The sequence below is a fragment of the Oryzias melastigma genome, linkage group LG7 (assembly GCF_002922805.2).
Source record: "Oryzias melastigma strain HK-1 linkage group LG7, ASM292280v2, whole genome shotgun sequence".
NCBI classification, from domain to species: domain Eukaryota; kingdom Metazoa; phylum Chordata; class Actinopteri; order Beloniformes; family Adrianichthyidae; genus Oryzias; species Oryzias melastigma.
This window is the reverse complement of record NC_050518.1, coordinates 5,439,968-5,466,409: the sequence shown is the minus strand read 5'-3', so window position 1 is coordinate 5,466,409 and position 26,442 is coordinate 5,439,968. Positions and strand designations below refer to the sequence as shown.

At 36.5% G+C, this 26,442-nt stretch overlaps 1 protein-coding gene across 1 annotated transcript in view; it reads left to right on the top strand.

Moving 5' to 3' along the window:
* The first annotated feature begins 6,519 nt into the window (after positions 1-6,519).
* The window catches only part of LOC112159569 (neural cell adhesion molecule L1-like protein), a 67,191-nt gene continuing 47,268 nt past the window's right edge, over positions 6,520-26,442 (top strand). The window contains exon 1 of the mRNA XM_036212667.1: positions 6,520-6,838. The gene's annotated coding sequence lies outside the window, so the exon portion shown is untranslated. The remainder of the gene's footprint in view (positions 6,839-26,442) is intronic.

The following is a 26,442-nucleotide window of genomic DNA, read 5'->3' as shown; positions in this document are numbered from 1 at the left end:
ACTATTTTATCTTTCGGTCGCCTAGAGGTAACAAACAGCTCTACGTAATTTTTAGAATTGGCAAATTAAACTTTTGGATTTCCTTGGCAACAAAGGTTTTTTTTTTGTTCATGTGTCAGCAATTCATGTAAGGAATTTTCATAATATTCTGGTAAAAAAAACATGCAAGGAACATCACCATTGCAACCTTGCCATGTGAACTTCAATCAAAATTTGCAAACTTTTTAAAATATGTTTTTTTTCCCCAAGTAGCTTCCACTGATGCTCAAAAGTTAGGAGGAAACAGATCAAAAGCCTTAAAAGGAGTTTCAATTTGTAAAAAGTGCTAAAGGAAGGGCTAAGTTTGAATTACTTCACAACTCACTATATAGTGCACTATACAGTGTCCGAATCGATGATTCCAAAATCAAGTGCACTAGAAATTTCCCAGAAGTCTTTGCAAAAAACCAGCGTGCATCGATGCCATATTGGACTAGTACATAAACAATGAGACACGGCTTAAAAGAGACACTAAAATGACCATAAAATGCTTCATTTTGGTCTAATTTTAAAAAGAAAAAAACTCTGATCATCAGAAAAATAATTCCCAGGTCATGGTAATAACGTTTTTGAACAAAGTGCAAAGAATCAACGATATTTCAAACTTTTCTATAAACAGATACGTTATTATATAGGAAACGCAATACATACCTGATGCATGATTGTGATTTTATTCAAATCTACACACAGGCTAAGATTTACACAAACTGTTTGACTCCTCGGTCTTTGTTTAAAAAAGGGTCAGAGGCTAGCCACACCACCGTAGACTGCTAGTGCCCGTTTTATATGGGCCAATCTCTGCTGGGACCAGCGAGATGCGGTGAACATTGAGTACAGTGCTGCCTGGTCGACTGTCGCTCAAGCCCCGATGACAAAGGGGACGGGAGAGAGGGCACAGTGAGCACTCCATCCACGGCCCTAAATCAGCGAAGTTAGAGTGGCGTCCGCTTTAAAGTAGGCAGCGACTCAAGCTGGGGACTCCCATTCTACATGTGGATCCCACCTAGCCTCCATCAGATGGACTCTAGCTCCGACGCTACAGCGGGCAGGCAGTCTTCCATACGCCACATTTCTCGATCCACCCACTGGACGGGGATTCGTTGTTGGGTTCTTCCCTTGTCGCAACTGAGGAAATCCTTGTCTTCTGGTTTGATCTGAGGTCTAACACACATACAAATACCACATCCACTCTCCATAAAATGAAAAAGATCAGTGGCCTTGCCAGAAAACATGGAAATATTGCAAAGTCTAAAGCTGCCATTGACTACAAGATCAGCCTAAACATTCACTATTGAGAGTAAACTCACTCACATCTTCCTAAAATGTTTTCTACACGTTCTGCTTTACAGTCTGACAACAATAATTTACAAGTGAAAAGTCACATTCTTGTTTTTCCAGAGCTGTTTGTACAATTGTAACACCACAGTAAACAGGCATCTATACATTCCAATATGACGTCTAATTTTGCATATACAACAAGCTCTAGTGATATATACCTCAGTGCTCACTACATTAGCAAATATAGACCACAATGCATTGTGGTCGAACATATTTATTTTGATGGTTTCTCCCTGTGCTGTCATTCTTTTTTGGGGGGGAGGGTTTCATTTAGGAGCCAAAAATCAATTTTCACAGAGTGTTTTAGTATGTGACGGTGGCTGAGCTCAGTAAGAAAGAAGGATTCTGAAGACAACATGATTTATGCAGTTAGGACTGATGCAGGCCAAAATAAAGCTGAATAAAAATTCATATAGGAAAATATTTTGTGATGTGTAGCTTGCTGGATCCTTGATGCTTTTTACAAGTTTTAAAATTTACAATTAAAACACATCAAATGCAGAGAGTCATTCTAGTACTCCAAAACAACCGACACAGCATCTGGTGTTTCTGCGAATTAAACATCAAAAACGTTCTTTGGAAGTAAAAAATTATAATAATAATAATGAAAATTGTTCACAAATCCCAGAGCACAGTACTCTGCTCTTTGAGGTTAAGTCTCGAGTCTGTGTGAATTGAGTGTGACCTAAGTCTAAGCCTAAATACTAGTCCCTATCTTGAAAGAAGTAGTTGAAAAATATTTTGTTTCATTAATATTTAATTAAGGTCAACGAAACATTACTCTTTAAGTGCAACATGAGAATTTCTTTTTCAAAAGCTGCAAAAGGTTAATAATCTAAGTAGAAGCAAAGTGTCTTTCCAATCAAAACAAAACCCAGCCTCACCAAGCTCATTTTTAGCAAAAAGACTCTCATGTCTTCTCAAATGAAATGTTTGCCTCCTTCATGATGAAAAAGAGGCAGCAGGGACTTGTGTTGACTTTCATTTTGACAGCATTAGAGGTTTATACTCAGGTGAACCCTGCGGTGCAAAGGAACAAACAATAGAGAAGTGATAACCCCTGCTGATTACCTCTCATAGGTTTCATCCTTAGACCTCTTGCACGTGTACATTCAGCCGACATAAACACCAAATGCTTCCAGCATTGTTCAATGAGCAGATCCATTCTAGGTGGTTGGGTTTCAGTTATGTATTGGTCCAAGATGCAGATTATAGATTTTCATTTGTCTCCTTCTAATGACTGCTTTCACTCTCGGCACATCGATGACGAACCCACCCGCGTGAAAGCTAAAAACCAGCACGCACGCTTTAGTTTAGCACCAACCGCAATACACAACTTGTAGTATTGAAAAACAGTCTCCTCAGCAAGCTCATCAAACGGGAGAGCACGATTAGCCTCAAACAGCTGGTCTCAGGCGACCACTCTGCAGCTCTTAAGTGTCAGCTTTCACAGTTTTAGGTGACAAATAATCCAGAGAAGGAGCCAAAAGGCAACACTAACATCTTGGCCACCAAGAACAGCAGTAGATGGGCTCGAATCTAAGGCTTTAATGGATGATCAATCCCTTGTTTAGAATGGACACATCTGTCTCATATGCCTTTGCTCAAATTTAAAATCTGGATTTTTAATCATGTTTTTTGTCGAAAATATTGATCAACATGCAGGCTTTTAAGCCTTCAAAGCAAACATTCAGGTGAATGCACTACTTTTATCTGCTGCTGCGACCTGTTTTCCTCCCTTTCACCGTCTTGTTGACACATGATTTTAAAAACTCTATTTGTCCTTTTTAATGCATTTCATTTTTCGCATGTTCTCAGATTGGCACCAACATGCTGCAATGTCTGCTTCTGTCAGTCAAATGCAGAAAAGGAAACACTACTGAGCATGTCAGGAGCAATGGATCTGGGAAATGAACTGTTCACTTGTGCTCCTTGAGACTTATCGTAAAGTGCAGCCACTCCTGCAGCACAACACTCCACCTCCCACCGAGCATCACCTTAAATCTAAAATTCAAACATCCCCAGCTTAAGAACTGCCTTATAGCACACAAAAGGATACAACATCATAACAGCGTTGAGCATGAGCGCAACAGTTCATCACGTATTCCCAGAGTGAACTTGTATTAAAGTCATTTAACATTTCAGTTTCAACTCTTCCCCTGGGCACCAATATTCTACTGATGGGCCTGTAATACTGTTAAGTGGTGATGCTGCAACTCCTCATATTTTGCTGCAACACTGATCTTACACTCATTGTTGCACATGTGTACACCCCTGGGTCTTGAGTCAATAAGTGAAAGCAGATGGCTTTGATTGCGCCTATCAGTCAACATTCACTCCCAGTCGGCCTGCATTAAGCTCCCATGACAAAGCTGGTGTCTTTATAGGTTGTAAATACAGTATGACGCAATGGCATAATCTCAAGTGCAACAAAAACCTGTGTGAAGCTCAGAATTTCTAACTTATTTCTAACTTTCCGTATTTGCTTTATGGAAAGTTTGCCTTTTTGTTGATATTTAATTCAGACAAAATGTGGCTACTACAACAACAACAACTAATAATAATAATAATAATAATATTAACTTAAAGGTCACCAATAAAAATTTAAAGTTTTGTTTTTCCTCCTGAAGAAGACACATGCACACATTTTTAAGGTGGACTCACTTTAAAAGAAGAAATTAAACATTTCTAATTACTGTAAATATTAATTTCTGCCCCAAACTGTTCATTTGCTTTATTTTCTATTCGGACCATTTTCGTGTGAGTTTCTATGTAAAATCAAAACCTTTTGACCCGTTTGCACTTCAAAAGTTAACTTAGACGAATAAAAGCACTCTCTTCCTTCAGTTCTTCAAAGTTTGGCGGAGAGACCTGAGGACACTTTAACAGCAGAAAGCTTAAGGACTAACATTTCTCAGTACTTGTCAGCAAATGGCCATAAATTGTAAGCCTGAGCTGAGAGGACTTGAAAGGTTGAAGTGTTAAAGTGTTTTTTTTAAAGGATAACATAGTAGTTGTCAATACAGAAATATTTTTTAGAAAATAAACTGTACATTAATGCATAAAGTCTGTATGAATGCTTTAAAATGAGTTTAAAAATATATTTTTAGATTATATTGCTTTCTGTTGACACAACAATTTTTAGGGTTATTAAAACAGGATAATTTTAGGTATTTACTTAAGAACAACAAAGAAAGACAGCAAAAATGATAAATACATATTTTAGTTAAAAATAGATAATATTCTATTTGGTAAAAAGAAAAAAGTAACGTCAGAAGAAAAGGTTTAAATGTTGTATGTTTAGGAAGTTGATATTTCTAAAGGCAAGATAAATGTGAGAGATCAATAAAAAGGATCAATAAATGACATATGATCCTCAGTACAGCAGCACACAACTTGTTTATACAGATAAACATGTGGAAGGATGTTTGTACCCTTCAGCCTGGATTCTCTGCCTCTTTGCCTCTTAAGATCTGTCGTTATTTGTTTGCTATTGAATAAATATTTAACACAAATATGCTGTAATCACTTGCAAAAGATTCCTCTCAAAATGGCTGAAACAAATAAAGGCAAAAACTGGAAGAAATAACATTTAATTGCATTTTATTAGGTTATGATGAGGTTTTCAGTTCAGACTGAAGGCTTTTAGTTTTCCATTTTACACATTGACATTAGGCAGAACGCATTTCTTGAAAGGTTGCTGGATTGGAAATGCAACCGCGTCTTGATTTGTAGAAATCTTTTCTTCCTCAATTGAGACTGACAATATTACATCTGCACACTGACATTCTGCCCCACGGTCCCCAGAAATCTCTATCACTAGGTGGCATTGTTACACCACAGGAGCAAAGAATGACAATGAACTATACCATCTATTGCCATGGCAACAGCATTTTTACAGGTTTTCCCTTTGCAGGGCACTTTGTATCTTTCAAAAACGATAAAACCCAGGACAAAATTCAGTGTGTCGGTATCAGCAAATGTGCTCTCTGATGAATGAATTCATCAAGTTAATCTTGGTCATTTTTCATGTTCGGTTCATTTCTCCATTCTAGAGTCTTCTTTTGTGTCCATCAGTCTCTTGTCTGACTAGTGTTGACGACATCGGTCAAGATTATGGGTCAGCACTACACAATGACTTCACTTAACCGGAAGACATAATTTCTGACAGTGCAGTGATTATTCTTTCTTAAGTAATGCAGCTTGTGGAAAAGGGGGACGACATCGATAACTGGATGAAGTTTATAGCATGTTTGATTTTTAGTGACAGAAGTATAAATATATATACATTTTTAAATACATGTTTAGTTCTTAGTTGAGATTATGTTAGATTCTTCATAACATCTAAAAACATGCTTCCTAGGTGTGACTTAAGGTGTGTCTTCCCTTCCAGCTGAAGAGATACAACGGGTTCTGGAGATAGAAAGATTTTATATTGGAAGAGATTAACAAAACAGTCTTTTTTAGTTGACCTAAATTGACTTAAGAAAAAAATAATGTTGTGTGATCAAACTCATTAAAATAATGGAAAGTACAAGCCTCCTAAACCCTGTGACACATGTTTACTGTACAAGGTGTGACTAATAAGTGATGATCTTTGTATTCTACCTTCTATAAAGCTCTCTCCATACATCAGCATTAAAATAAAAAATGAGACAAAAGCACATGAGCGGACAGGATGTTTCCGCTCTTCTGTTGCAGAATAAACAACACATTTTTCAGTCATTGTGGTAATTGGGTTTAATTGTTCACAGAGCAGACGTGGATCTGCTGCTGCCGGAGTATTGACTGAACCCAGATGGGTGTGGAGCATTATTGTGCAAACAGTGACACAGTCTATAGCATTCACTCAGCAGCATTCTGTAACAAAAGAACAGGTAGAGGCAGCAAATTACTATTTGGGCACATTTAGATGGAAGCAGGTGACAGACATAAAAAAGGGGACTCTCTGTAGATATTTTTGTTATTAGGAAAATTTGACTAATAATAATAAACATTCAACAGAGGAGGTTTTATTTCAGAATGTAAATTAGTTTTAAATCAGGGGGCTTGGTTGTTTGAAAGATGGGCCACGCCCCTCTTGCGACAGGCGCGCACACGTGGGTGAAAATATTTCCCCATACCTTTTCTATATCCTCACATATTGTACTTGAATACTCGACAGGCTTTGTGGCAGCCGTCACTTGTCCTGTGACCCTAGTAACTTCTAAAATAGAGCGTCCGGTGCTGACTCGAGTCCCACTTGTTGACAGCGCACTTTCGGCTGTCGCTCACAACACAACAGTTTGACGCGCCGGAAGGCTGCGCGGCTCCAAAGACGCACCAAACTTACGCACAACTTTTTCTCGACAGAGGCGCTTTGGCGTGTCTCTGCTCAAACCGGCTCCGAACAAACCTGAAGCTCTTGAAACACAGACTGAAAACGAGCGAGTCCTGTCATCTGCTGCTGATCCGCGTGTGGGTGAGTGTTACAGCTCGGTTTGGGAGGATTTTACACCAAAACAAATGAAGTTTTGCTGTCAAAGCAGGATTATTATGAGAGGATCTCAAATAATAGTAATAAATCCAACTAAAGAAATGCTAATTTTATGGCAACAAGGAAATAAAAAAGTAAATCAAGTGAACAAAACCTTAAAAACTGTCATTTTGGATTGGTGTTAAGAATCAGATGTAAAACGTCATATTCATGCTGTGAGTGTGAAGGGGAATGCTGGTAAAAGAATTGCTTTGGAAACTATTTATTTGGTTCTTCTGAACTCAGAAACTTTAGATTGAGCCTTTTTAAATATAATAACCTCAGAGAGGATTCAATATGTTTATGTCTGACTCAAGTTTTCATTTGAAGCTTTGAAAGACAAACAGGTTGTTCTGCGAGATGAGTGTCTAGTGTGTTTCAGATTCTCATTATGGTAAAAGCTTATAGGAACCCCTAACATTTTTATGTTGTATATGTTGTTTAATAAGTGTATAGTGACATAAAATCAGAATTGTTTACAAAAAAAAGATCACAACGAAGAAACTACATGTTTACATGTTGTTAAATGTGGGCATCAAATTTCTGACTTAATCGGATTGAAAAGTTTATAATTCGGTTAAATTTATGACCCAATTTGAAACAATTAAGTTAAAATTGTGTAGCAGAAAAGGAACTTTCAATGAGTTAAAACTCATATAATTGTTTTTTGTCTGCCAAAAACAATAAACAAAAAGAAATAAAAACAATTTCTTAAAGAATAAATAAATCCATGAATTGATTTTATAGCGGTGATTAGAATGATAAGGTTTTGATTGGTAATTCCTTGTTACAAAACCAAATCTGCATCTTCATTTCTGTCTTTGAAGAGTCATTCAGGCCTTTTTATTTGAAGGATTTTTCATTTCAGGGCAAATGGAGTTTAAGAGGTTGATCTACAGATGTCAAAACAGGAATTTCCCATCAGCTGTTAGAACGGAAGAAGCTACTTTGATGAGGAGTTGAACATCTTTCAGATCAACCTTTTAAGAACACCATTTTTAGATATCTTTGTTTTCAGCACTTACTCCTTTTTTAAGTCTAATCTGTGCATGTTTTCTGCTGATTCTTTGTTTTATTAGCAAAAACACAAACAATATGAATATTTTACAAGTTATTGTGCTTTGTTTTTGTTATGTTTAGCTGCTACAAAGTACATAGTTAACTTCAATGATGATGATGTTCACAGATAACAAACTAAAAATTTTAATTGTGGTGAACTATAATATAAAACACCTAAAATCTGCCACAAGCCAATGGCATTTCATGATTTCTATCCACAGATTATAAGAAATTACTTGCTAAAGCGCAACCACAGCACATTTCATGTGAAACTGGGTCTAACATGAAGACTGATAAACTCTCAGATGCTGTTTTAAAGTGTACTTTAGAAGAAACAGTGACATCCAGCAGGAGAAGTGGCAAACTAGAACCCACAGAATACTTTCCAGTAGAAAAACATGTGGGAAAAGCTTTGCCTTTTTCCTTCTGGGCAATTCAAGCAACATGTCTGAACAAAATTGTGGTGGGCTGAATAAAATGACACATTTGAATATAAATGTTTGTCACACTCGGTGATAATTCTGTTGTGCAACTGTGCTGCACAAAAGAGAAAAAAAGTTCTGCAATTTGTGGAAAACATCAATGAATAAAACTTTTTACTTTGCAAACATTACTAGTTTAATGTGCAAAAATGATCAAAATAAAGGAAAAATGACAAATTAAGAAGGCATTGTTTGAGTGCAGCAATTTAATAAAGTGGGAAAAAGAAAGTGACCTTAAACCATATTTATGACAGAATTATTTTAAAACTTTGATGCAATCAAGTTGCAATTAACCCTTTCAAAGGAATTTTGCATTTCATTCTAGGGTAACTATTACAGCTAAGTGTCATCTATAAGTCAACCTATTTCTCCCTACTGATTACCGGATTTCATGCACCGGATTATACGCACACCGACAATGAGTGGTCTATTTACAAACTTAAGTCATACATAAGGTACATTGAGTGAGAGAAAAAAAGCCAGACATAGCACAGTCAGTCAGACCTTATTAACTGCGTTCACTGTTATTCTAGAACTTGTTCGTAACAGGTTAGCTGTGTTAGAAGCATTAGCCGTGTTAGCACATTCCTACCTGTAACTCCTAACCTTGTTTGCAATACATATATGAAAAAAAAGCCTGATGGATATCCTTAAACAAATGTTTCTGTGACAGCGCTAACTTCCAACCTTGTTAGAAACAAGAAAAACATTGTTTGACACCGCTACACGTTAACCACGTTAGCATATTTACAGTAGCATCAAGCCTTGTTTGCAACACAGCTACAATAAACTTTACTTGACAATGCTAACTCCCAACCTTGTTAGTAATATGTTAATAAAAAACATAGTTTGACACCGCTACAGGTTAGCTGCATTTACAATAACACCAAACCTTGTTTGCAACTGGTGAAATGGCAGACATTTTGACAGAGCACAGTGTACATCTCAAAATCACCTTAACATTAGTAAACACAACCAGAATTGATCCATTTACAATGCCCACACGTTGTCATTCCCAAGTCGTCTCATATTGATGCTTGGTTAATCACACCCCCCGCACCACTTTTTGACATTTTTGGTCTCCCCAACAGGTCATTTTTTGATGAGCTGGCTGCTCCAATTAAATCAAGGGTCCGGACATTTTGTCGGACGCGCTACAGGATGTACCCTATCCCTGACACGGTACCCTAACGCTAATCTGGTCTCCAAACCAGTACCATGTCTGATAGCCGTGGTGCATGGTACCAGCTTCGGATCGAGTCCAGTATTGGGTTAAGGTTCGGGTTATAATAACAATGGATATGATTTTTTTTAAATTTTATTTTCAAGAAGCTCAAAGCGCTAACAATGAGTATCCATTATTCATTCAGTCCTTATGCATTATTGGTAGTGGTAAGCTACTTATGTAGCCACAGCTGCCCTGAGGCAGACTGACAGAGGTTAGGGTTAGGGTACTGGTGCGGTCCGATCCCGGGATGGGGAGCCCTGATTTTAATTGGAGTAGCCAACACGTCAAAAAACGACGAGTTGGTGACACCCAAAATGTACATTTTTGACGGGGAGGGGACCTTAACCATACATCAATGGGATGAGAATGTGTTGACAAGGCACTCATGATTATAAAGCGATCTGTCACCTTTGAAAAAATTAAGACTTTTGAATGCGTCTTTTAGTGTTGAAAATACAGAAGATACTTGTAAATATTTGCAACTACAACAGTGTTACCACCTTGAGTCTTTAGTAAATGGTTTTCAGGATAGTTAGTTTTAACATTTTTAATAGCTACATACTTTTAATCTAACTTGTGTATTGCTATTATTACTTTTAATATTTTTAACACCTTTTTACTTTTAATCTAGTTTGTGTGTTTGGAGCAATGGATGAATTTGCAAGTTCCTTTGGGGTCAGTAAAGTTCTCTATCTCTCTTATAAATGCCATAGACTAGTATAGCGCTTGCCTACCTTACTAGAAGGCCCAAGCGCTTTATAGTCAGAGACCCATTCACTCATTCACACACTGATGGCTGCTCCACTTCCGAACACTGGTGCCAACTTTCCAGCAGAGGTAATTTGGGGTTCAGTTATTGCCCAAGGACACTTTGGCACAAGGCAGGAATCAAACCTGCAATCTTCTGATCAGAGGTCGACTGGCCTACCGCTGCCCCATGGCCGCCCTAAGTGTTAAACTTCTCCTATTTCAACAAAATAAACTACAATTATCCTAATATGGGGGATTTTTCCGTCACAAACTTTAAGCAAGTGTTTCAGCAATAAAACTAGTTAAATGAAAGCAATGACTTCACACGGAATGGCCCTAAAGCGAACAGCTCCACAGTGGGAATGCTGACAAAAAATAAGTGTTACAAGGTCCCAGTAAATCACCTCGTGCGCATTTTACAGACGTTCTACACTCAGTGACAGGTATATCCAGAATATGTTACAACACGCTTGGCATGCTGTCTCCACCTTTCTCTATTGCTCGTCAAAAACACAGGACAGCTCTCTGCCCATCAGCAATTGTATAATTAGAGTGTGCTGCTGTTTCTGGCTCAAACCCTGAATTTAAAGAGGTGGAGAAACAAAAACAAAAGCCCCGCCTTCATCCCAACACGCAATAATAATAATATTGTTTTCCTTTGCACCAATACACTTTAATTCTATGCAGAGAAAGATTTAAATGCAACCAAATGTATTGTGGCAGAATAGAGTATATTTAGCTTCTGTCAGCATCTGAGCGGCTCATTGTTATCCATTAGAAGCAGCTAGTGCGGTGTAAGAGCCTTACCAGGCAGGGGGTGAGTCTCTAAGCCACTTAATCAGTGATGCGCTGGCAAGAGCAAACCCCATGGCAGTCGCTTATAGTCAACAAAATTATGGTATCAACATGAAGTCGCTGACTGAAAGAACATAACATAACTTAATAATCTAATTTAGCGGCCGAGTAAACCTAACCTGATGGCAAATAACTTTTCTGGTCTTTCTCCTCCTGAGACATTTCAGGGGGTGCACCGAGTGCGACGGCTGTTTCCGCCTGAAATTGATTTTTGCGCTGGAACTTTTTTTGATGAGGCGGACGCAGTTGGATATTTCATTAATTAGAAGAGATGGGGAGAAAAATTTAGAAAATCAGTCCAGTCATCTGGTGGATAAAAGTTTTTCATCAACACATTAAAGTTGTCAAATAGACACAAGAAATTGCTGGTTGGGAAAACCAAACTTTAATGTAAAGGAGAAATGGATTTTGAATCTTTCATTACATTTGAAGTCTAAGGAAAATGATATTTGATTACTTTGATTTCTCTTTCAGTCCTATGTCGTACACACAACTATTCTCAGAGAAAGCATCTGTGGATTAGTGGTTTTAATGTCGTTGAAGCTCGTAATCTTGCAATACAGCATATGTGAAGAAAGATAGAAGCAACCATTGTTCTCCAGAATCTGCTCTTTGTAGTGAAAGCTGAACTTTGCACGTACGTTGAGTCATCTTAACTGGTAGTTTAATTTTTTTTTTCATCTCAGTGAGTTTGATCTGCCTGAAACCAATTGTCCGAAAATTAAGTAAAAACTGCTTGAAAACCCATTCCAATAAAAAAAAAAGTGTTTTTAACATGTTCTTGTAGCATTTTTCTCATGATCGAGGTAAAAAAAGAAAGAAAGAAAATTAAGATAAAATTTCTGGACGTTTCCTAATTCAAATTGTCTTAAATCAGGAACAGGCGAAAAAATACTTTTGGAAAACACTTATAGTTGTGGGCCAAAGTTATAACCAGTGGGCCACAAGCTCCATCCTCTGGTCAATTCTGATTCACCCACTTGTAGACAGACTAGAACCATGTACGTCCTTGTCCGAGTTGGTATTTGGATAGCTCCAATATTGCTCGCCATTTATGTTTCACCGTTAATGTTAGGTTGGGGGTGTGAGGGGCAGTAAGCTAGCAGGAAAAAGACTAAACAACGGGATGATGGGAAATGAGGGGAGGCCACTGGGAACACTTTTAAAAATAGATCAAAAGATGATCGGAGTGGAACTTTAATGACTGAAATTCCTGGTATGAGTTCTTCTGTGTAAACTACCAATTGAGCTCTAACCCTTTGCAGCCTTTCTCCTAAATGCTTTCAATCATCACCCTTCAATTCTGACAAGTTTGTCCAAAACTGGCTTTTTTAGAGAAACGTCAGCTGTGATGTTTGAATCTGTTGAAGGAATTTATTGCCGGGCTTCAAGGACAGGCGGTTTGTGTTTGGAATGCTCTCGACATATTTAGAGGGAGTCACAATCACACAGGAACTTCCAGCCACTCAATACAGCGCCTCAAAATAGAGTTGCTACTGTCAGAAGGGGATTTCTTGTCTATCTTGCCTGTCTTGTCGACTTATTTAAAACACATTCTTGACAGAATAAAAAGCCTCCGAGTTCCACCTGTCAGGGGTCTACTCCTAAAGTCAAATCTTTCATCCGACAAACAAGCATTCTGCTTACCGCAGAGTTTGCTTTCCTGCATTTTGGCACCAGCAGCTCCAAAAAGCAAAGGTCATGACCTCTCGGGTCAACAAATGTTTGGGTAAATCAGCGCCTCACACAGGGGGCACAAATAACTTTGAACCCTGTCTGAATTGGATCATCCGGTTTAAGGGCGGTCATGTGTGCTGCCCTCAGCATGCCTCCATCCCCTGTGTCACAGCTTCAGGAGCTTTTGAACAAGTCTGTCGGACAATAGGCCGCATTCCTCCCTGTGAGTGAGGAACGGTCCGCTGGCACTTCAAACTCTCTTCACGGGGTTCATCAGGACGCTTGCTTTTTAACAGAGCCACCACTGTTTAGACTGCTCTTTATGTCAAGCCCTGAATGAATGGAGACATCCGCCGTGTCACTCTTTCCTGTGATCCCAATCGCTAGGCCACACAAAAACAGAAAATATATCTATGGATCATTGAAAACTTTTGGATTTTTTTTTTTACGCTCATTCAAAAGTATTTGTAACTAAGTAGCAAGCACTTTCTTATGAAACAAGTGCTTGCTTGATGGACAGCAGGATTTGGCTTTGATGCATCCCCACCATGTTTATGCATGTTCCAGTGCTGTAGAAACTAAGATAATTGCTTCATAAGTCATGACAGGTTCCCACTATAAAAAAACGAGTGAAAAGGGTATCAGACATGGAATTCCCTCTGTGTTGCAGTGTACATTTTGTCCAGATTTTCTTAAGAATAGTCGATAAAGGCTGTCATTCATTCTGATAATATTGTCTTGAAGTTAAGACAAGGTATCTGGATTTTATTTATTTTAAAGTTATTTAAAAAAAATACCAACTTCGATAAACACTTCGATCCAGAATTTGGTGGCCAATATTGGTTCATTAAATAGTTCGATATAGTTCAGTTTGATATAGTTTTGTTTTTTCACATCAAAATAATACAATTATTAGAACATTATCTTACACTGTATAGTGTTTCCACACACTAGACTGTAATAATGAATTCATAATTTTTTGTTGCCATTACGTGTGTTGTCTGCTGTGATTGCACCCGTTTATTTTTATTTATTTATTTATTTTTTTTATATTATGGTAAATAAACCTACTGTGCCTCAGTCCAAATGGTATTTTTCCTTTTGGATGACGGCAGCATGCTGTAGGACACAAAAATCTGCTAAAAGTTCCAACATTTTTGGTTCATTTGTAGATTTTGTTAAATCGAAATACTTGTGAAAGTGAAAGAGTCTCAGTTTCAATTCAATTTAATTTTTGAGTCAGTTTACCGACTGATCAGTTTGCCATGCTCACCCTGAATCTTTTGTTCAATTAGTGCTCTTAATGGAATCATGGTGCTGTGTATTCTGCTCGGTTCATCATGTTCCCAAGCCCTCTCATATTCTTGGTTACGGAGTTTACATAATACGGGGATTAACTTTGACCCTAGCATCCATAATTTTTCTCATCTACCGCTCATACACATCATAACAACAGGCTCTGAACTCAGCCTGTTTTCCTGCTGATGGAATTTTATTCATATGCTAATGAGTTGAATTCCCATGGATTCTCCTCTCCTGTGCCACACATATCACCCCCTACGATTTCAGCATCTACCCCCTTTACGGCTTCTCTTCTCTTGTTTCCAATCCCCTCGAGCTTCCCGACTCTTTATCAGGGTCATAACCCTGCTCGCTTTAATCTTAGCGAAGAAATCAGTCCAGATGCTGATTTGTGTCTAACAGCGAGGCATGTGGAACATCTGGAGAATCATCTACACAACCTGAGACGTTGATTTTCAGGAGTTAATAAACTAAAGGAAGCGTGAAAAGTCTGACTTTTGAATGACAGAGTTTAGCCACCACAAAAGAAGAAAAAAAAGAGAGAAAAAAGTTAATATTTTATAAGAATAAAGTTGTAAAATTATGAGAAAAAAATTAAACAATTAACGTAAATAAAGTTGTAAATGTTTACTTTAAAACATTATAATCCTACAAAAAAAGGTCATACTTCTTTCTAAATAAAATGGTACATTTAGCTTTTAAAATGTTTTAAGGTACTTGTTTAATTTATGTTTCAGAGAACGCGGATGGACATCACACTAAATCTACTTTACTTTTCTAGTAAATGTACAACTTTATTTCCATGAAATTACATCCTTATTTTGAAAAAGCTTGAGTTGTTTTCCCTTAAAATCACACATTTTTATGTCAGAGATTTCACAACTTTGTTCCTGTAAAATTTGTCATTTTTCTCATTATTTTACTACTTTTTACTCATAATTTTAAGCCTGTATTCTCATGTATTTGGTTTTTTTTCCCTTTTATGATGGCTCTAATACTTTGTTGTACTTTTGCACTTATAATTTTATTAATCTTCAGCAGATAAAATTCTCTACTGCATAGTTATGGTATTTAAAAGTAATAAATGTTGGTAAAAAACTGCGTTTGAACTAAAGTAGACGCTTAAATCAAACAAACTCAGATTTTTCAGACTAAAATAAAGGACTGTAAATTTTCCCTCACAGTGCAGGTGACCCAGCACCTTTATAAATGCTCTATATTTATACAGTGAACACTTAAAGTGCTTCTAAACTGTTTAAAACAGCAGGTCTCAACACCTGAGTTAAAATATACATATTTCTTTAGCAAATGAATACAAGACACTGAAAATAAAACATCAAATGGCTTCACAGAAAAATGTAGAGCTTAGACACAATTTATAAACAAGTAAATATATTAAAGTAAAAAAAAAAAAAAACAGAAATTTAATTTGCTAAAAAAATATAAAATTAACATCAAACCTCTTTGATGTCCAGATGTGTAATCTCTTTTTAATTTTAAGAAATTAACTATTCAAAAAAGACAATATATAATAGTTTTTTGTGCCACATACTATCTAACTATTGAGGGTTTAACCAATTAATCAGTTTATTTATCATTTTTTGTCAAACATGCTCTCAAGGACCTGGAAAAATACAAAAATTGAGCAAACCTCTTTAAAGGATGGCCGTGGAAAGCACTAAGGGTTTTTACCATAACAGCTGAGTAACCCTTTCTGACGTTGCTCAAAGTACATTGCTGAAATGTTTTGGCTAAATTGTGAATCAATGACATCACAGGCTTCATCAGAGATTTCAAAAGAAAGATAAAAAATCCCTGGCATGTTGCTTTACTTGAATTCTCTGGAATACATTCTGGTATTTTTCAATGAATATTTGAATATTTGTTTGGACAGCACTACAAATTCAAATGCCCCGTACAATAGAAGCAACAGTTCCCTGAGGGGTAGGGAAGCAATGCAGATTTGGCCTTAGCAAAGCACAATTGTATCTATTTACCGTATTTTGGGGGCACACAAAAAGTCCAACATTTTTTCAAAAAGCAACAGTGTGTCTCATAGTCTGGAGCGCCTTATATATGGATCAATTCTAGTTCTGTTTACTGATGTCAAAGCAATTTTGAGAGGTAGACTATATCTGTCAAAATGTGAGGTTCTACTAAGAAGGTTAGAAGTTAGTGTGGTCATCGTGATATTTGTTTCAACTGTATCAGTCGGTTGTTTTTCAACCAAGGTTGGGAGTTACAGGTACTGTTCATGTACTAACGTGGGACAAACAAGAATTAGAATTAAAGTGAACGTAGCTGACTGGCAGACTAATCTGTCTCTTTTGTCTCCCTTAATGCACATTATGTAAGATATAATTTAAAAAACAAACTACCGTATTTTCTGGACTATAGAGCACACCTCTAAGCCGCATCTGCTCTATTTTCACATTAAAAAATAAAAAAGATAGACAAACCGCACCGGGCTTTTAGCCGCAGATATCTATGTTGAGAAATTAGATAGTTACTGCATGTACAGGAGGATTCTCTACTGTAAATGTACATGTATGTACCTGCCGCCTCTAACGTCTTGCCATAGATTCATTGAAGCTCAGTGACCTTTAACTTAAAACTTGCATCATACGGATTTGAAAATAATTACCTGTTAGTAATTAGTCATGCATGTTCTGTCTGCTAAAGAAAAAGTAGCGTAGGCTATTCTACTTTACATAGATTTTTTGTCAGTCTTGGTTTTGATTCTAATTCCGGTTAGAGCTCCCCTAGTGGTGGAAGAACAATCAACAGAATAGCCGCACAGAATAAGCTACATGGTTTGAAACTTAGGAAAAAAGTTATGGCTTAAAGTCCAGAAAATATACTATTATCTATTATATTGATTATTATGTTTTCAAGTAGCCATTCCTGTCCAGCATCTGAGCAAGAAATAAGAGCTAAAAGACAGAGTTTATGGTGAAAATAAGGAGTATTGAATCTGTGGACACATGAGGGGTATGTTTGTATGAACCCCCTTTGTATTAAAATAGACCATTCATTGATGGTGCGCCTTATAATCCGGTATAGTGCAGCAAATACTTTGTTTATTACGTTTATATAGAAAAGTACTGTCTAGAATAATAATTATATCAAAAATGTAGAAAGAGAACCATGAAATAGATTGCTGAATCTTAGTATTTATCTACAAAGAGTATTGTCCTCTTTGCTACACTTAAAGTCAACAGTGAAATTTTGTAAATGTACTTGTAGCAGAAAAATCCTTTTTTAAGGTGGATGTTTTCATACTAGCTAAAATAAAAGTAGTTATTAACCTTTTAAACAGTTTTGGTCGGTTGGGTTGTTAAAGGGGTTAATCACTTGACATGAAGTGGTTGCAGACAATTTTAAAAAAATGCAGGTGTGCCCTTCTACTTGGGTTCAGCTCTCGGTTCACTTTCTGGTTTTGAGTTTCTCTTCGCCAAAGGAAGAAGATGTAGGAAAGTCAAACACATTTTATTTTTTTTTAATATTTGATAATTGACATAGATTTGTGTTAATTTATAAGGAGATTTTTGTTAGATTGTGTAGTGACAGTTTTTTTTATTTGGACTTCATTAATGTGTAGGAATTTGACAAACTTAGGTGACTTGCCCAGGGCCATGCTGCATCCTGGGTTACAGTTCACAGTAAACAGGCTTTGCCTGATACTTGGCTCTGAATGTAAGATGCACCACATTGTTTAGTCGTTTTAGTAGATCAAACAATGATCGGCATGACTGAGGTTGTCACAGCTTGTTGACAGACTCGAATAGCCAAGTTTTGAATAATTTGCATTTAGAGTGATCCGGCCCACAGTTTCCCTCTTAACTTTTTGTTTTCTTTCCTCTTACATCTCATAAACCAGTTTCTAAACTTCCAACTCATTTGTATCCTAAAAAAACCCTCTTTAATGAACTTTTCAACTGCTTGCACCAGCTAGAACAAACACTTTCATTCATAGCGATCCAAACATGCAAATGAAGTGGTCCTGACACTTTCAGAGGGGCACCTCTGTCATGGGTCTGTGCCTGTCAGTGGTGATGCTGGTACAGGGTTATGCAACTCACAGCTTTAGCAGGAACGGCACTCTTTGATTGCCACTGGCTGTAAGTCCTGGAGGTGCTGAAACACAGATATGAAAACTAAAAAGCAAAAGGAAGTAAATTAAAAAAATACCTCAAATTTGTCACCTCTCCTTTGTGCTGATGTATCATTCTCCTGTTTTTAGCCTGATAAAAAGATCAGTCATTGTTTTTAGGCTGATGTGCAGTTGTGCTTGTGACGTTAGATAAGTCACAAAATAACAGGATGAGTCAAACCTTGATGATCACGTTTATTTAAATGGTATTGGTCTGGAGTTTTTCATGGTGATATCCAGTTTTTATGAGGAAAGGAAGACATTTTTTCACACCTACATCAAGTAGAAAGCAGTCTGTTTTTGATGTCCTTGATAAACTCTGAACAGAACTTATGAATGGCCAAATCTGTGAGTAAACAAGCATCTATTTAAAGAGATGCATGGTTTGGAGGATCCAGAGGAGGTGATGTTCAAAGAGATGCAAAAAATCTGCCAATATGTGAGATGATAGAAGTTAGAAGCAGCTAAATGAACAGTGCGGAATACTACTCTTTATAGTTAAAGAACAGATAAATCCTCTCTAACAAAGTAGTATTATGCAACACACAACAAATATATTCAATTAGATAGCTAATTCTAAGATCTCGATAATCAGACAGCTCTTTGTATAAATACATAGAACAGAATTACAAAATAGTTGATGTAATTTTTTTGTAATTTTTTAAATATTGTTTCTTAGCTTTCTTGCCATTCACCTTTTGCCGTCTTGTTGTTTTTTTTTTTTGTACGTTGTTTCGTGCGTCCTGATTGGCCGTAGACCTTGTCAATCTCCTCTGTGCTGTGTGTTCTGTACAGAGTGTGCTCAGCTTGCCTCATTTATTTAAGTCTTTTAATCACAATCCTGTCTATGTTTTCATTCTGTAAAACTGGACTCATTTTTCTGGTTTTAACTTTGAGCGTTTAAACAAGAGCTTAGTGTACAATGTTCATGTCTGTCTGAGAAAAGTGCATAAAATGTGTAGTGAGGGGTTTAACAGCCTAAAAAACAAAACATCTGTAATCCTATCATCTATCGTTGGTTATTTTTCACATAACCACCTGTATTTTTTTTTAAACATGTACTAAAAATGAGAGATCCATACTTTTTGACATTCTCATAGTGACTACTACTAAGTCAGTCAGTCATACACATGTGCCAAGTTGGGTTCCTTAGACTTGTTTTTACCTAGCACATATGATGGTTTTTGTTGTCGTTGTTGTTTTTTTTGTAGGATGACATAAAATATTCATTGGCAAATGAAGCTGGTAACCATGGCAACAGTGCAAATGCATCATTGCCAACATGACCTTATGTTTATTTGCTTCTTATATTCATGACTAACAAGATTTCAAAGTCCACATTTCTGTTGAGATTTTGTTTTCTAAAGGGCTGTTTTTTATTTTTATTTTGGTTGACTCATTGGTTTTGAACCCTTTTTGGAGCTTCCTGCAGATCCAATTATGTTGGAAGAACAGCTCAGAGGATGAATTTTCGGATGACTCATAAAAAAATATTCACCTGACAAGTCACAGCAGATGCTTTAGAAACTAATCTGATACTGACTCTGTGAAGGGGGGGCATTTCTGGTGTATTTTGTGCATCACGACCAACTAATCTGGATCATTTTTTTGATTGCAATCCAAATACAAACGTGTGGAACGCCAGTGTCGATTAAGGCTCTTCCATCATCACGCTGAAGATAAGATGAAAAGATTCCGTCTCTTTAGCACTGATTATGAACAAAGAAGGTGCAAACTATTTGAAAACATTGAAGGTAGAAAAGGGTTTGTACAATAATGCACGCTCACCACAAGACCAGGCAGGCTCGCTCTGATGTTTGAGCCTTTTAGGTTCATTATTTTGTTGCTGCAAAAAATTCAAGGAATTTTTTTCATTTACAGTTGACCCATTTCCTCCTTATACCTAAAAAAATGAATATATGAATTTTTCTTGAACACAAATAGACAGTCACAGAATCAGGGAGATAAATTCAAAACAGAATCACATCCTCAAGGCTAAGAAACTGTGAAACAGTGTTTTTATTTCGTTTTTCTGGTTTAAATTGTCCTGTTTTTTAAAATAAATCACTGTGACTAAGAAGCTATTGATATACGCTTTTTTTTTTACTTAAAAAAATACTTCATCTATGTATTTTTTTTGTCTGACAGATTTGATTGATAAACTTAGATGACTACAAACTGCAAAAAATAAATACATCAGAAACAATTACAGTAATAAGTGTGTAGAGATTATTTGATTAACAATATATGCTGATGATAATGAGTATTACATATATGAAGTGTAATTCATTTTATTGTTTACTGAAATTATGTAGTAATTTTTCTGAGGATAATCAATAAGTACTCAATTTTGTTACTTAATAAATATTGTAGTTATGGTAACTATATGAATACATTATATTTTATACCACAAAAGGGGTTGGAATAATATAAGATTACTTCTTCCCATTCCCTTTAAAGCAACAAATCAAACTCTACTTGACTGATAATAATTTTATTTAATGAATCTAATCTGACTTGTGTGTGTACTGTACGCATTACTGTGTATATTTGTGCTAACGAGTAATTACACCCTCAAGAAGATGGCATCATCTTTGTCATTTTTTCATAATTTTAAATCAATGTACAACTTGATTTCTGAAATATGTTTGAAATATTTGTATTTTATTGTATTTGTCCATCATTTGTTATGCTTTAAATAAAACAATTCATCAAAATAATTAAATTAAGAACACCTACGAACATATACACCTGCTTTTTTTAATGGGGCATTGTGGGTAACAATGAAAGACTGAAAGAATCAAATGCAAAAAGACAAAAAAAAATCAAATATAAAAATATACAAGTTTGAGTTGCTACTAAAATCTTTTAAAACACATAAAATATTATTTTAAAAATCTAAAATTATTTTTAGATCTTCAAAATTGTTAAATGAATTTGTTTAAAAGCTTAATTTAAACAGAGTTACTGCCTATCTGACAGTTATGATGCTACTGCGTGTCTAGTGAACAACGATGAATCTCATGGTTGCAACATCCCAGCAAATGATGCTAAAGTGCTGCGTCTGCTTGTTTCTAGCAATGAAATAATGATTGAACTCTGGAATATGGATCCTAATTACTCCACGAGCGCCAGCTTTGCGCATTCCTACAATGATTTACGAGTGTTACAAGACCTTTTGCTCTCTTTATCTTCTTTTAAATAAATACAGATGTAAAGCTACTTATTATTTTAATGACATATATTTTATGATGCATGTAATATTAGCAAAAAAAAAAAAAATTAAAAGAAGGTGTGGTGGCAGTTCATCATTGTGTAACTGAAATCCTGTAAAAAGTGCAGTTGACAATCGTCTTTGATCGGACGATGTTCAGAAGTCGGGGCATCTCCTGTTTTTTAGGCAGCTCCTTACATGTCATTTCACTAATCACAGTGTTCCAGCAGGAAGCATTTACACCATCACTTAGGGAAGTCGGTTGGCCAACACGCAAACCTCCACACACTTCATGCACTTTGAAAATATTAAACAACCTTGAAAGGATAGATAAACAAACCGCTTGTATGGCTTAGGTTGAATTCAAAAAGTGGTGGTGAGATTATGTTTAAAGTTTTTCTGGAAAGAAATCAATGTTTGGGTTGTATTGAGCTTAGCCTTAACCTCTTGATGCCTAAATGGAATTCCAGCTTTATATTAAAACTCACATTCTTTTGCTTTTAAATAAATTAAGGTGGATTATAGTGGAAATATACATTTTTGCATCAATAGGGGCCGAGTTTAAATGTTACCCCCAAACACCCTTCTGCTTTTCTCACATGTTTCTGCAAAGTATCAGTATCGTTTTCTTTGTGGTATGTTTACATTGATGAGGAGCTACTGCATGTGTGTGTATCTTAAACCTGTTTTACCTGCATACAATGCTACAAGTGCAGTACCCCTTACATAAAACTGGAAACTCAGGTTTGCTTTAGCTCCTTTTATGTTTCAGAATCTAAGATAAGAGATGTTTTCAAAAGATTTTTTTAAGGCTGAAATGCAAAGAGTACGTGACGGTGCCAACACTCGATTGTGAGTCATCAAAGACTTTAGTTTAAGAAACACGGATGTATGTATACGACACCTGACCTATTCACCTCACTTAATCCTTAGTCACAATTGGCCTTATGGGGGAATGCGAGCCGTATGTTGGCGAAAAAGGGGCAAAAATGTATGGAGCATGCAGGTGGTCGCGCAAAATTTCAAGGTTGTAGCCTAAAGAGCCAAAATGTTAACATTTTTTTAAACCCATGCTGCAGGTGGCAGGTTATAGTGAAAACGTCAGCTTTATGTAAGGGTAAGAAAGGGTGAAGTAAGTGAGAATCAAATTGTACTTTGACACATCTGCGCTATGAATTCTCCCTACCCCTACATTTAGACCTTCAAACGGAAAGATATGAAATAATAGTGCCCTCAAATTTCACTCCCACTCGATGATGTCATCATTAGCCACTGGTCAGCTACGCCAGTGCAGAGCTGCTACCACTCAGAAATATATAACAACATATTTTTTTAAACTTTAAACGGTCAAGCTAAAACAAAAGTCCTTCCTTACATTTAAATGTAAACTTCTGGGCTTCAGAGCACACCCACATGAAGAAATGCGCTTCTCCTCCCCATCACTTGCGATGCCCTTGCAATTGAAGGGGTAGAAGAATAATTTGGATTCGGCCAAAATTAACCTCTTACCGCTTGTTTTTGTCCATAAGATGAAGCAAAAGTTTGTTTTAAAGAAGCCTGCGCAGTGATATGCAACATTTGGGCTAGTTGACCGCAACTTTGTTTTAGGTGTGCATTATCGCTGTGGATTATCACAGTTTAATTCGCACCCAATCAGAATTGAGTATTGATCTGGACTGTGGTATAATGCTGTTTAAATGATAAGTGCACACTCTGTGCACAGTTTGTGTGGATCCTACGTATCAGCTGCACACTCCATGACTACTCCAAATCCACAATAGACATTTTAACTTATTTAAGTTAGGCACATTCCTGTTGTATTTGTGAAAAGTTATTAGATCAGGTTTGCCGTCTTGTTGACTCATAACTTCATTAAAAGTTCAAGAACGTGATGTAAAGCTGAGGTGAATGATGAGTTGTTTTCACCGAGCACATTGTTGTGAGCATATTCAGCATGGTCGTCACTATGTTGCTTATAATTATCTTTTGTCAGTAATTTATTAGTCATGTACTTCAGCATTCTCAGCTGCTGCATTTTGCACACTGTTGTGTGGCTCTTTTCTTCTACATAAACCTGTCTATTTATGCCTTAAAGAGCCTTCTGTTCCCAGAAGTCCGTTTAGCAAGTTTCTATAGGAGGTGTTTTGTGTTTTCTTCACATTTTTGAACATTTCGTTTTGAAGAAAAAAAAAAAAAGTTCCTTCAGTTCCGTGACAAATGAGAGTGACAACATAACAAAGCTATGAGGGCTGAGCCGCAACATAAAGCTGGAATTCGTAAGTGACTCAGGTTTGTCTGTTGCGTTTAAAAGCATTTTGAACAGACAGCGACACTCCATTAGCAACGAAGCCTGACGTTTATTTGTTTAGGAATAATTTAAGTCATTCTGTTGATAGAATTTATTATTATTTTTAAACCTGAAGTACAATTTACCCTAAAAAGTTAAATGATTGGAATTTAAATTGGTTATTAATATATTATATTTCAATTATATTTCACAGTAAAAATGCAATTTTAAAATCATTGGTTGAAGTTGGATGAAAAATCATTCAACCAGGATGGCTGCCAATTGTAAAACCACAGACCACTAAATAAAAAAAGGAGCAGCCAATTATTTAAATGTGGGTAAAAAGCTCTGGTAGAAGTATTTTTCAAAATACTATCACCACTGCTTTTACTACTACTACTACTTTCATAATAATATTACAGAACGACTTTTAAGTCACAAAGATGCATTTAATATATATTTTTTATTTTTCCAGAATGTATTATTAAGTTTTTAAACCTTTTTTTGCTCAGCATTCAAATTTAGATAACAGAGTTTCTCTTTTGGTTACAGTCACTTATCTCAAAATGCCACAGTGCGGCGACCTAAATCAAAATTTTTCAGCAAAGTCAGCAGGTTGCCACAGAGATTTTAAGAAAACGGTTGAGGATGACGCCGTTACCAAATTGGGTGACAGCTGGACGGCTGGCATAATTCAAATAATTATGATTTAATGAAAAGTTTTTTTTTTTTTTACATTTATAGAATTTTGATCAAGTTTTGCCCATATGTGTGATGAAAACACAGCTAATGAGAGCAAAAATGCATGTGGCAGCTATGTAACTTTTATTTATTCCTATATCAGTGTTTCTCTTTTTTTTCCATGGCTTTATAGCAGAGAAAGCTTTAAATGAAATCCAGGCCATTAGCGGCTTCGCTTTCAAGCTTCCCTTCAGCGTTTGTAAAAAGAGTGCTGTTTTAAACACAGCGAGGGTTCATTTGAAGTAATGACAGCCGCCTTAAATGAAGTGTGTAATTATGTCCGGCTATTCCTGAAACCTGCAACCCTGAGTTTAGTCTGCATCGTAGGCTCACCCAAATGTGTCACTGAGAGTAGAAACTACCTCATATTTGTCATATTCTACGTTCAAAGAGAAAAGACAAAAAAAAAAAGACATTTCAGCCAAAATCTAGCATCTGGTTGGAACTAAAAACAAAGTACATTAAGAGACACAATGAGAAACAGCTGTGGTAATTAACTGAAACCAGATGACACACTAGTAAGAAGAAAAATCCTCCAAAATAAAACTGGAAGTAAGTGCTTTTAAATTCACCAAAAAAATGCAGGGACTAAAAAGTGAAAACTGAGCCACATGTCAAACATTCAAAGCAAAAAGCACAGTTAGAAAAGTAAACAGCATTTATAGAGCAGTACATGGTGATCGCTGCAATCTCCTTCTTTTCTTTGCATCTGGCACAAATAAAACCTCTGTGTTTGTTTTCCTCCAACACTAGAGGTGCAGACAATGAACGAAAAAGATCTTAATCTAGTACTCGTCACGTTTACTGACAAGTCCATTATTTAAGGAGAAGGACTCGAGGAGCTGGAGGAACTCAGCAAAAAGCAAGGCTGAATGTTCAGATAATGTCTGATAATGTCGGCTCGAGGTCATGAAGTCTGTGTGGTCCTCTTCCACTACTGCGTCTTTTTAGCCCATTTCAGTTTGTTTTTATATTTCCCTTCACGTTCCATAATATTCGGAGTTGTAGAGATTATATCACCACTTTGCCCTGATGCATATAGACCACGTGTTCTTGTGTTTTGCTGCGCGGCAGTCTAGTAGAAACTGCAGTGGATCTTATACCTGAGGGCTTGAGCATGTTTCTGCAACCTCTCTGCATTGATGCTTAACAAGCACCTCTTCATGTTAGACCTTGTTACTGCTAGTTAGGACATCTTTACAATTATACAAAACAAGTGCATGGCAGAGCTAAAGTTATGGCCAAAAAGAAAGAACTAAACCAATCCTGTAATCCATGACAGGAGAGCTTTGTGTCTGAGGGGATTCCCTGAAAACCCCAAACACTGTTGTTGTTCCAGAACAACAAAAACCTTTCTAGATGTAAAGAAAAGGTAAGACCACATAACCCATGAACCTGGGTGTTCACCTGGAGAATGAAGGTTGTTTTCAAGAAAGGAATGGGTGGAATTTTTTCTAGTAAAGGAATCCGCTCGTGCCTTTCTCACAGTTTACGAGGACGGAATGAGCGGATTCTACTTAATGAGGAAGTCTGGTCTGTTTAGCATTTGCAGTGAGATGTGGCATTTTGTTTATAAGCAGGAATTCATGATAAACAAAATCTCTTCGGGTTAAGTAACATTTAAATTGGTTAAACTTCATTAATTTAAAGACCCACTCGAATAATCTTTTGAGCTTTTTTAAAATCTGCCCAGTAGACTTTTGATTATGATTATGCCCTCTTTTAGCCAAAAAACCTGTGTCCTTTTCCCTCCCTGTTTCTGAGAGCTCTCTGTTTACAACATCTCTCATTAGCTCATAGCT